General features: G+C 44.9%; 1 protein-coding gene across 20 annotated transcripts in view; it reads right to left on the bottom strand.

The window, feature by feature from the left end:
* The window catches only part of BAZ2B (bromodomain adjacent to zinc finger domain 2B), a 97,729-nt gene that overhangs the window by 57,433 nt on the left and 27,827 nt on the right, over positions 1–12,469 (bottom strand). The window contains exons 1-2 of one of the 20 annotated variants that reach the window (XM_071810627.1): positions 2,714–2,999; positions 352–429 (exon numbers count right to left, since the gene is read on the bottom strand). The exons of 17 other annotated variants lie outside the window; for them this stretch is intronic. The gene's annotated coding sequence lies outside the window, so the exon portion shown is untranslated. Of the gene's footprint in view, positions 1–351; positions 430–2,713; positions 3,000–12,469 lie in introns of those variants that run through there. 2 more of the 20 variants (XM_065841553.2, XM_071810628.1) reach the window with 2 other exon arrangements.

Below are 12,469 nucleotides of genomic sequence, written 5' to 3'. Positions count from 1 at the left end.
GAGGAATGGTCTCCACATCTCCCCATTGCTCCACTCACGCAGTTCTCTGCAAAACCAGCCCAGTCCTAGCAGGATTCTGTGCTGTGCCAGCCGTCCATTTACGGCAGCTTCACCACTGGCATCCGCCCTTACTTCCAAGTATCTTTCTTATGTTATTTGTTCATTGTTTCTTACACTTTTAAGGCATTATGATCTTTGAAAAAAAATAATAATTAAGCAAAACAAAACCAACTAAAACAAAACAGTCCACTTAAGTTTACCTAAACAGAGTAACTAGCAGGAATAATATTTGGGTTCTTAAGATACAAAGAAATAAACCCGAGCCTGAACAGAAGCCATGGCAGATCTTACCATGTCAGACTATCCTCGCTGACTTCATCCACAAAACCAGAGAGGTGCAAAACTGACATCCCAGTGTTACTGACACACCTGAAAGAAGTGGTTAGACATTAAAACACCTGACAGGTTGCGTTTCTGTTTCCACACACTGCAGAGAAAGCAGACAACAAACCGTCCGTATTTCCATCTACAAAAACAAACGTACGTGTCAGAATACCTATCTAGATTTCAGGCTTCTAACAAAGCCACATGCTAAACATTACATTTTCCTACATGATTACAGGACACCAGTTAAAATACAGGAGTCCATTTTAGCTGCACCAGGTGCTGTTTCCTTAGCAAAGCTTGGTTATCATATAAAGATTAACAATGATACACGGTACTCCCGTAAACCATTGTCCAGCAGCACCACCAGGGCTGTCCCTCCTGTTCTACAGGAACCCGGCTCTGCTACATGAGCTGAACTGAAGCTTTAAACAATGAAACTCAGCTGTGAGGCACTGAGCCCTGAGCTTAAGAGGCTCTATAGACACGGAGTATGTAAAAAGATTAAAAATAGTGAGGGACACATTTTTAAAACACCAGGACTGCAAGACACAGGACAAAAACTGAGCAGGGGTACAAGAAGCCAGCTCGACAGTGCAGACTGCCGGCCTGCTGGGAGATGATACGCCTGGTTTGCTTATACGAAGTTTTATCTTGTGAGAGGAGCAATTCAGTATTTTCTTAAAAAAAGGAGTCTTGTTTTGTAAGAGGGATTAGTATGGACTAGTACTCCAGGTCACTGCTGTTCCAAATCAAACACCCGGTGTTCCGGGGCTGGTAAGGGGCAGCACAGCACGCCTGGAACCTCCCCTGTGCGGCCGACACCGACACGAGGAGCTCAGAGTTTCCCCGAGGACGCTGACTGGCGCTGGCTCCTCAGTAATCCCCACAACACGCGCCCGAGTATTTGGGGGAAAAAACAGTGCAGATCAACAGTTTCCAAATACCATGTCTCCACCGCCCGTTGAAAAGAGGAGCTGTTTAACAAATTAACGTAGGTTGGATCCTCCTTCTTCCCTTCCCCACGGCGCCTGCCCTGCCCCGCTCCCCTCCAGCCAGCCCCGTGCCCACGGGCAACAGCCCACAGGAACAGCAGCCCACGGGTCCCCAACACCAGCTGCCGCCCCACGCTGGGAACAGTCTGTGCTCCTCGCCTGTTCTACCACAGTGGGAACAACCACAGATCCCTTGTATATGCTGTTTACCTCACAAGTTCTTTAATAATGGCTATTAAATTTGAAAATATATATTAACTATCTATTATGAAAATATTTATTTCTTTTATCTGAGCCATAACTTTTCTCCAGATTTCATTTTTGATTCAAGTATCTGTTAACACAGTGGATACAGTTTCATTTAGTAACAGGACGTAAGTCATTCTATTTCCACAGTAAGGGAATTCTCAATAGGTGTTTTTCAGACTCTAAACAGCTCACCCAAAAAAAGGCCAAGAAGTCTTTGGTACCGAGAGCACAATATTAGTTTAATACAAGTTTATATTGGAATGGCAAAATTTGACTTCACACCTTTCTAGACTTCCCTCAAATAATCAAGAACATGCATTGGTATTAGCTGGTATAGAACTTCAGTAATGCTTATCACGGTACATACAACACTATTGCAAATTCTATTACATTTATGCTGGTTCAAGATAAGACCAATCTTAAAAAAGCAAAACAAAACAACAACCACAACTCATTGCACACCCATTTAGCAGAGCAGCGTGAGCCCCAAAACTCACTGCAGCCATCGCTTCACAGCATGAAACCTGTTACCACTGACACTCTGGAGCAACAGGAACCGGAGCTGTGCACCCCGTGACAGCCGCCACAGCACCCAGCCCTGCCAGCAAGAGCCCAGCAACCACCCGGAGGACAAACACAGCAGCTGCAACAAACATCCAAACACCAAATCAGTTACTGCACCTGTAAGAAAAGCTGACGAAACAGCTGGTTTGTTTTATTTGAAAACTTAAGTTCATTGGACATGAAACAGTTGTGCGAGTGATAAGCCATAAAATGAAACACGTGCATTTTATGTCACTGTATTTGTCCAGCGAGTATTCACCAGAATCGTTCATAAAGTTAATACTAGCTCTCTAACACCTAAACAGACTTTAATTTGTTTTAAATCTCATGCAAATCAGATATTTGCTCATTACTACTATCAGACAAGTATCACAAAAAAGCAGCAGTTGCCTGTCTTAGAATACCGAAAAATTCAAAGTTGCAACTCTGTATATTCTGCGCTGAAGCTCTAACCATTCCAAACTGCGATCGCGGGGCACAGAGGGGAGGGAAGGGAGCAGAACACGAACAGTGCGGCTTACTGTGCAGCGCGACTTAATCACAAGGAGCCATTATCCTGTCGCCACCGAGCAGTGACAGCACTCCCAAACAACAGCCGGGGCTTTGCTCTTGTTTTCTTCTTTCTTTCTTTCAGGCAAGAAGAAAGAGCTCGTGCTACCATGGCCCGGCTCTGCCGAGCCCGAAGGTCACCAGATGTCTGCTGTCAAGAGTTACCCCGAAAACAAAATTCAAGCGAGCGTTTACAAACTGGACTGGAGGAAGCATCTCAAATCCAGCACAGCCTCCCTGCGTGTTCCACACCAAACATGGCCGTCTCATTCAGAGATTAGCAATTATTGTAATGAGATCCTGCCCAGGGTCAAACGGCGCTTCCTGCAGGGACAGCCCGGCTTCCTGGGAAACAGCCAGGGAAGCAGGGATCCCAACAGGCACGGACCGGCCGGAGATCCCAACAGGCACGGACCGGCCGGAGATCCCAACAGGCACGGACCGGCCGGAGATCCCAACAGGCACGGACCGGCCGGAGATCCCAACAGGCACGGACCGGCCGGAGATCCCAACAGGCACGGACCGGACGGAGATCCCAACAGGCACGGACCGGACGGAGATCCCACCCAACACGCACGGACCGGCCGGGGATCCCACCCAACACGCACGGACCGGCCGGGGATCCCACCCAACACGCACGGACCGGCCGGGGATCCCACCCAACACGCACGGACCGGCCGGGGATCCCACCCGACACGCACGGACCGGCCGGCGGGGACCCCGACACGCACGGACCGGGGACCCCGACACGCACGGACCGGGGACCCCACCACAGACCAGCCGGCTGCTGGGCATGCACTGCTAATTACACCTGCCGTAATTAACACAGCTAGCGAGGCAGCAGGAAACAAATAACTGAACCACAAAGGAAATCTTTTCACAATGTTACACAATGCCGTACTTCGTTGCCTTCTTTTTAAGCCAAGCCCAACAAAACTATTGTATTGTCTTTTAAATGATGCTTATGTACATACCCCAGAACAAACTGCTCTAAAAGTTGTTTTGGTATGAGAAAGTGCTATGAAATAATAACCTGAACCAATCCTGGAAAACCCTGAAACTGAGAAAATAAAATGCTTATTGCTGTGTTCAGAATTCAAACATCAATCTCCAAAAAAGCACAATTAAAGAAATCTAAAGATATTCCAAAATGAACAAAATTAACTTACTGAACACAATTTTAAAAGTGGAAAACAAACAAAAAAAAGCCTTTTTTTTTAAACTGCCTAACATTTTTGCTCCTGAAAAGTATTAGTTACATATGGACCAGATACATGGCAGCAATCCAGTGAGAAAAGGTGGTTGTTTCCTACCCATAATTTTTCCAAACACTAAGTTCAACAAGCTCCAGTTTAAAACCAGATTCTCACAGTAGAACTGAAGGGGGCCCCTGGCTACTATGAAAATTAAAATAACCACCACCTCTCAACCAACAAACAACTCCCCACAAAACAGCCCTTGACTAGTGAAAGCAAATCCTGCTGCTCCTAAGCAACTCAAGTCTTGGGTCCACTGACAGAAGGCAGAATCTCTTCAAGGGGTAAATACAGCCAACCTACTACACAGCAGGTTGATGCAAGCGAAACTGCCACGGTGCCCTAAACAACAGCACAAGGGCTGGGACTGCAGCATGGAATGAGGAAAGAGACCATTTGCATACTAGAGGAACTATGCAAGGGGCGGGAATGGATCGTCCATTACTTCTCCCTCTCTCGGAAGCACAGCAGCAGGAAACAAGAAACCCAGGGAACGCACCAAAGAAACGTGACTGAAGGAACAAATCAAGGAACAGAACAAAAAGTAAGCTTCTAATAACAATGTTATAAATATGCTGCAGCCATTTTTCACACTCAGCTCAAGAAACGAAAAAAAGAAACTAGGAGAACAAAACCCGCAGAAAGCGTTACCAGAACAACCACGAACCCTGGCAGGTTGCGTGCGCACCAGCAAACCCACTCCTGGGATGCGCCTGGTGCCAGCGCGAGGGGCTCTGCACCCACAGCACACCCAGAGTCAGGGCTCTGCAAGCTGGGCTTGGCACGATCAGTACAGCCACGGTTTCCTAATCAGACACATGGACACAACTCTCTCCTTTAAGAAAAAAACACATCAAAACTTCAGCAGCATTTCATTCATCTCGCCTCTTATGGCTACTCATCTTACAAAAAAAAGCACTCTTATCAAACCATCAAATCAGAAAAACCTTCTGCAGAGACAAGGAGTTATCAGCAAACTCTTCACAGTAGTCTTGAAATAATTTTAAAAAGCAATGTATGTTGTACTTAATTGTTTGTAGTAGTATCACTGCAAACAAGCTCTCACAGCAAGATTTAGACGCTCATGATCTAAAGGTTTCTATACCAAGTTTAACTATAAATATGGCATAAATATGGGTATTAGATACGGATCTAGCTATACATATGGGTATTGAAAAATAAATTCAATGAAGTTAAAGAATTTTAAAACGGTACATACAGTAACAGTGAGCAAAATACTGAAGTGTTCTTTTATTGAGATGTCAAGCATTGCCCAGGGCAATTAAATCTATGGCCATAAAGAAAATTAAAGATACTGAATTTATTTTTTCAAACACATCAACGGCTTCTCATAGAGCCTTGTGTGCTGTGATTGCCGCCAGCACAACTTTACAAAGAATCGCACCACCGCAGTGTAAGAGTCACCTCAACCTGCACCAGCCCCAGTGAGAGACCTGAGCCTGGCTGCAACTCCTGCACCACTCAGGCAGCCCCGTGCCAAATGGAGTTTCCATTTAACACTTCACAGCTCACCTGTGATAAAGAAATAAAAAAAGCAGTTAAGCTACGGATGTTGCTTATGCTTATCTGAGAAGAACATACTAACTCTATGTAACCTCTAGAGAATGCCAGCAAAGCCAGCGATCTATATTTTGCATCATATCTTGATGCAAATATAAAAACTGCTTCAAGAAATGCAGATTACTTCACAGCAGAAACACTTGCTTAAAACAGTAAACCCTGATGAATATAAACACTATGTAAAATCCAGCATCACCTGTGAATACAAGCTGCAGCAGCGGCTCTAGGCAGTGCCAACTCCTGCAGTCACCCCTGTAGTGTGCTAAATCAGCACATTTGTTTCTCCAAGTTTCTCCTGCAAGTGTTAGTCTGTCTGCAGCTTTCAGCAGTTCCACCCAGAGCCCTTTGATGCTGGCTGCACGGACAAACCAGGAGGGGACACAGGGACAATTCACTACCCACAGAAATCATTCGCTGGAGTCAGACACCAGAAGTTCTAAATCACTTTTTAGTCAAGTTAAAAGGTTAACAGAAGTGGCCCTTCCCACGATGGCATCCCAAACTAGTCCTGTTTGTGTCCCTGTGAATGGGGCTGACACCACTCACAGCCCAGCGTCCCCGTTCCCACACCGCAGCCCAGCGCCGCCCGTCTAAACCCTGAACCACCCAACCTCGAAAAGCCACGAGCAGAGGCTGAGCAACCTGCACCCACACGCCGGCCACAGCTCAGCACCGGCAGGGACGGTCCTGTGCCCCCGGTTCCGCCCGCCCCCGGTTCCGCCCGCCCCCGGTTCCGCCCGCCCCCGGTTCCGCCCGCCCCCGGTTCCGCCCGCCCCCGGTTCCGCCCGCCCCCGGTTCCGCCCGCCCCCGGTTCCGCCCGCCCCCGGTTCCGCCCGCCCCCGGTTCCGCCCCCTGGCACGCTGCTCATGATTCACCTTCGTTTTGAAGGCCCTTGGGTCCCCACAGAATTGCTAACCGAACGCACGGACCCTTCATCTGAAATAGTATCTGGGAATCGGAAGAAACAGAGAAGCTACTCCTGAACTGCCACTGGGAAGGAGCCACGTTCTGCTGTCATTAAACGTGGCTCTGGCAAACCCCTGGTAGGGACAGGATCGTTTCGGGGCACGGAACCCAGAGCAGCAGTCTCTCCTCCGCATTACTGCAGTGCCCACAAGCACTCTTCGTGCTGGCTCACCGCCTACAACTAATCATAAAACTATTCAAAACACCAAATTAACATTCATTTAGTAGCATTTCATCCACTTGCTACTAGATTTTGGCTCCACAGAGTTCATATACGGAATAAATTCTGAAAGAGCACATAAAAATACCTGAATTCAATCATTTCAGTGCATTTCAGTTTTCCTGCATCAAAGCCTTCCTGTATGTTCCTTCTCATGTTGAACATTGGGTTTGTGAGGAGCCACTCGGAAACAAAAGGAACTCAAGCCCGCCAGTATCTTAGGGAGCCCTTGCCCTGTGTACCAGCACAGACCATTGCTAATAAAGTTGATGTAATTCACAAAAAACAGTTTTTCAATATTTTTCAGTATATTCTGTTACAATATACAGAGTGACTTGAGTCTGTGCGATTTGCAATGATGTGTGTTTCGATGTTCCACAGACGTCACTATCAGCCATTTAAAACGCATTACAGAAACCAACCTCTCAGAACCGAATTTCTGTTTCCTTACGTGGTAAATTCGGTATCAGCTGTTATTCAGTCAGACCGAAGGTTCTGGTGAAAAGATCACACAGGTAGCAAACACAGCAAAGAAACGCAGAGAAGGAGGGTTAAACTGCTCTTTCCCATATAAGTAACCACTAATTTACCATTTTATTAGAAAATTGAAATATAAAATTATTTTGAAAACAAAGACTTCTCAGAAGTTTTCAAAGGTTAGAACAACTATAACTACATATTCTTTATGTATCACCACAGTACACACACGCAGCCCCTCTGAGGATACACTATTCATTTTGCTGCAGAAGAACAGACATTGCATAACAATGAGATTTGCTAATGAAATCAGCCATCAACCTGGAATACATATGTATTAAACCGGGACCTCGGTGTCATTTTCTTTGTGCATCGTTTGTTCTCTCTCCCATCTTCCCTCGACCTTTCGGTGCCTTGTCCTCCTCCTGGTCTCAAGTGCAGCAATACTGCAAAATACTTTGTTAGCACTGTACATACAACACTTTTTACTTTACAAAATTTATTTCTCTCCTTATTGCTAAACGTAGATTCTAATCGCATGGGTTCTATCAGCACTGTCAGTGTAGCCCTGAAGGAAAAATAAACATCAATGGGTGCTGAGGAGACAAAGGAGTTTTATTCCTCAGTAAAACAGCAGCAACGTCCGATAAAAACTGAGTGGCACTTGGAACAAACTATACCCGCACAGACGGATTCGCACACCAGTTAATACAACACCACCACATCTATGAAAATCTCCTCTAGATTTATCTAATGATTAAACAGGAATAGAGTTTAGAACCATTACATGAATAAAAGCACAACTGCTTTGCACAAACATGCAAAACCATCGTGACACCAAGTCAAACAAGCCAGCCGGTTCAGGACCGGTGTGCACAAGCCAGCATCAGCTATGCAAAACACCTAAAAAGAGAGAAATACTGAATGGAATCATGTATTCTACTGCTCAGAGCTGGCCATAAAAGTTAAACATTACCGAAGTATTAAAAACTGGGTTTTTTCCCTCATTCTACCAACATCATCTTTTGGTTTTGTGGGATATATGCTGCCTTCTACTTCATAGACAAAAAGCAACCTGTTTACACAGCTAGCTCCGGGAGTATCAGAACACGGCGTGGGTTCACCACAAACTAGTAAAATTAATAATACAGCGGAATACATTTGTCCACTGTTTTCATTTGACAGAGTTTTTTAATTGAAATAATCCAATAAGATACTGTTACTATAATGCCACTATCAAGTTTGCGGTTTTGTTGATAAGCATCAAAGTCCAAGTCCAAAAACCAGTATAAACCAGTAGAAAATACACGTTTGCTAGCTTGTTTGGTAGGGTTGGGGTTTTTTTGGTTGTCGGTGGGGTTGGTTTGTTTGCTCTTCTTCCTTTTTCACCCTAATTCCATTAAGCCAAACCCCAATTAGTCAGTTACTGTTAGTATACAAAAATCACATACAGAACTCCTGCGAAATAAATCAAAGAAATTTGTCATTTATTCCTCATTTTATCTTGCGGCCATGAGGAAGTCGTTCAGTCATTCTATAGCTATCATGGCCATCACACCACCAGAGGAACAGGAGGCGCAAGAGACCACTGCGAAACAGAGGAGAAACCTAATGAACAGTCTGACAGCAGCGCCAGCCAGTCACACCAGAGCCACGCTGCGCAACCCGCGAAGCAAACAGACATTCTGGAGGTAATGAGCGAGGGAAGCAACTAAAAGCGTCAAAAAGTCCATAAGCTCTCTCCATATATGCCCCAGTTGTTCCTTTTCAAGTTAACAAGCACTTCTGTCATTGGGAGCTTTGGAAGCTGAAAGCATGTACCCCGCGGCCTGACTGCCCCGTGTCCCTCGCTTGTACCCACACGCGCTACAGGATACAGACAGCCAGATGAGGGCTCTTGCTCTCATGTGCACGTTGCCATGTCCTAATAAAGAGATGCATGAAGATTATTTTCAATCACGTTATCAAAAATGCTTCTGCTTCAATTACAAAGCACTCGTCCTTCTGCAAAAAGCCATCCATGTTACACCTCGAGGTGACTGCAACAGAACAGCTTAGAGCGGGCTCACCTTTGAGAGCAGAGACTGCACGGCGCTTGAGAGAGACTCTAATGCAACAACCCTGACGCCCAGAGTGCTGGGCCCTTTTCTTTTGTGATGAACAGTGACTGCTTTCTATAAGTCCAACAACTGTCGAGTAGGCTAAAGAGTGTGGCTGGCAAGTGATGGCTGTGAAATGCTTGCACTTTTAACAATGACTTATTACCCTGTAATATAGGTCAACTGTCCAATTGAGCATCTTCTACAAGATGTTATAGGCTCTGGAAGCCATATACTACAACAACTGACGTGAACGGATTTATTAGGGATCAAACTAGCAGATACAGAGAATTGTTAAAGGACATAGTCTTAATTCAAACAATTGAATGAGAAGGACGTTAAGAGATCCACATCTACTGTACACATGAAATATGTGATTCTGGTACACAACTTCAGACTAGGCAGCCATACATATATCTTAAGTACAGGACAAAATTCACAAATCACACAACCTGGCACAAATTTCACCGTTAGGAATGAGAATATATAAACCAGTTACTCTACAGATAAAAGCAAACCTTTGTTCTATAAATATGGACTCAACCTCACAGAAGAACACAGACAAAACCGTATCAAGGGTACAGAGAATTAGATGGTGCCAGGTGCTAAAACACACCTGGATTTTCAATCAGTAAAGAAAAAGCATGAACTCAGAAATGAGACTGAATTTATCAGCCACATTTAACCTCTCTGAACTAACCAGAAATAGCTTCCTCAATATGTAGTCTAAAATTGTGTATTTTATTGGGACAAATCAAACGGATATAGATGTCCACAGTAGGAATATGTTCTAAAAATTAACAGTGTCCAGTTTAGCACGTTTTGTTGTGGTTTAAAGTCATATTCCAGAGGATCAACAGCTCACATCCCAGTTTCCATAGTGTGCTGTACAATATCCATGCACACAACCACCTTTATTTCCAGTACCACACGACGCTCAGCTAAAGCTGTTTCTGGCACTCCAAGCACAAATCGCAAGCATGCTTCAAAGCTTACTTGTAAAAAACCGGCAACGAACGCACCTTTTCACCATGAAATACTCCAAATTGTACTGAATCACGGTGACTACTGTTTATCTACTTCTAAGGAATAAAAGCAGAGGACAATTTATCAGAGCACAGGAGAAACCCCCGAACACTGAAGGTCACAGCCTGTGTGCTGAGCTGCCCAGCAAAAACATCCACGATGTTCCAGAGCTGCCATTTTTCTTCCTTGACAAAGACTCCATCTGCCACAGAGCCATTTACAGCCTCCGAGTCAGAATATCAATGATTCCCAACCATTTCGCACGCCTGCGTTCACCTTGGCGTCACCTCTGCACCAGCCAAGGCAGGCGACACATCCGGCCCCCCAGCCCCGAAAGCCGGCGCTTTACCCGCCCGGCGTGCGCTCAGCTGCGCTCCAGCACCCCAGCGCTTCGCCTCCTCGGAACCACGCGAGGATACTAAAATGCTGAGGTCTACAGCCTTTTCTTTGTTTTAAAACAAAAATCTAAAAAGAAAACCTTTCAAATACTGACAAAACACACAAAAACATTTCAAAAACACCTGTTAATTTCATATTTACATAATGTACATGAACACAATCTCAACTTATTTCTTCTTTACCAAATCAAAACACGCCTAACAAGACACTCGTTACAGACCACCATACAGATGAACGATCGCAGCGTCACCGACAGCAGCAGAACCACGCTCAGCTCTAGTCTCTTGACGTGTGTACAAACTGACGGAAGATTCCAGGTTAGAGCTGGGACAAAAGGAAAGAAAATCTTGCCTTACTGAACAAATACCTGAAGACTTAGGTCCCCAGATAAAACAGATTACACATAGATCAATAAAGGCACTTTTTGATAGGTATATATCCATATATACACATACGTGTCTATGCACACACATGCTCTCCAACAGCTATGAGAATACACAGTCCATCACGAGGCTCATCACAGCATGACCTCAATGAACGTATTCCGTGATAGCAACTCTTGAAATTCAGGTACATGTTGGTACTCTACAGAAATTTTAAAACATGCAAACTTGTAGCTTGATTTTACAGTGAAAACGGAGCACAGGAGAAACATTTTGTATTACAAATACATAATATGCAAACACATAGGATCACATAGCTGATGTCCAACTACTGCCATACAAACCCTTGACATGTTAAACATTTGGATCAAAACATTTCAATACTAGTCACAACTTGTAAGCACCTTTATGCAAATGTACTTTGCAACATACGTAAAATAGATATTTTACAATCTCGGCTTCACCTCCCATCTGTCTTCTCACTGCCTGTGTCTTCACTTCCTCCCGTTGCAGCAGTAACAGTATCAGACACCTGATAAATTTGATCTATTCTATTCTATGTGCTCTCTGCCCACTATTCACTTTGGTCAGGCTGCTTTTCATATCCCAAAAGTAGACACAATTTAAGCCAAGAATAGTTTTCTAAATCCATATGGAAAAACGGTCACTTCATTCCCAGAATACGTTTCCCTGCGATCGATGTCCCTGGTTAAACCCCAGCACCGCTTGGGGAGACGGCAGGATAGGCTGAGCTAGCTCAGGCGTTACCTCTGTGCCTGGCTTAGAAAGAGCAGGATCAGATATACACTGATACATATCCAACATGTTTATTTTATGACTCACACATATTCACCTGACACTCTCAGATTGCATCTCTCACCCAAAGAAAAAAAAAGTCCACCAAACTTGTTCGATTTTCCATCTGCTAACAAGATACATTTCAGTTGTTTCTTTCATCTGCAATTCAACTACCTCTACCCATCTCCTCACTACTAATAGCTAATTACTTCGGGGTATTAGTGGTGTTAAAGGAGGTTGGCAAACTACAGAATGCAAGGGAGCGCCTGCATGAAACGTACTTGTCTCGAACACGGACCTTCATGGCTCACTGTTTTGTGCCTCTGAAGAAGGGCACCACGTTGCATCCAAACTGAAAACAATTGTTCCCAATCGGGGGAAACCCAGGCCAGCAGAAGAGGAAAGGAATGGGTCTCTGAGAGGATGTACTACAATACAGCAGAGCTAACGAGGCACCCAGACCACGGGTTCAGGCATGGCCCGGTCTGGGAGACAGCACAGCCCTAAGAGAGATGGCACTGAG

The sequence above is a fragment of the Patagioenas fasciata genome, chromosome 7 (genome assembly GCF_037038585.1).
Source record: "Patagioenas fasciata isolate bPatFas1 chromosome 7, bPatFas1.hap1, whole genome shotgun sequence".
Classification (NCBI taxonomy): domain Eukaryota; kingdom Metazoa; phylum Chordata; class Aves; order Columbiformes; family Columbidae; genus Patagioenas; species Patagioenas fasciata.
Note: the sequence above shows the minus strand (reverse complement) of the source record. Positions and strands in the feature narration are given on the sequence as shown.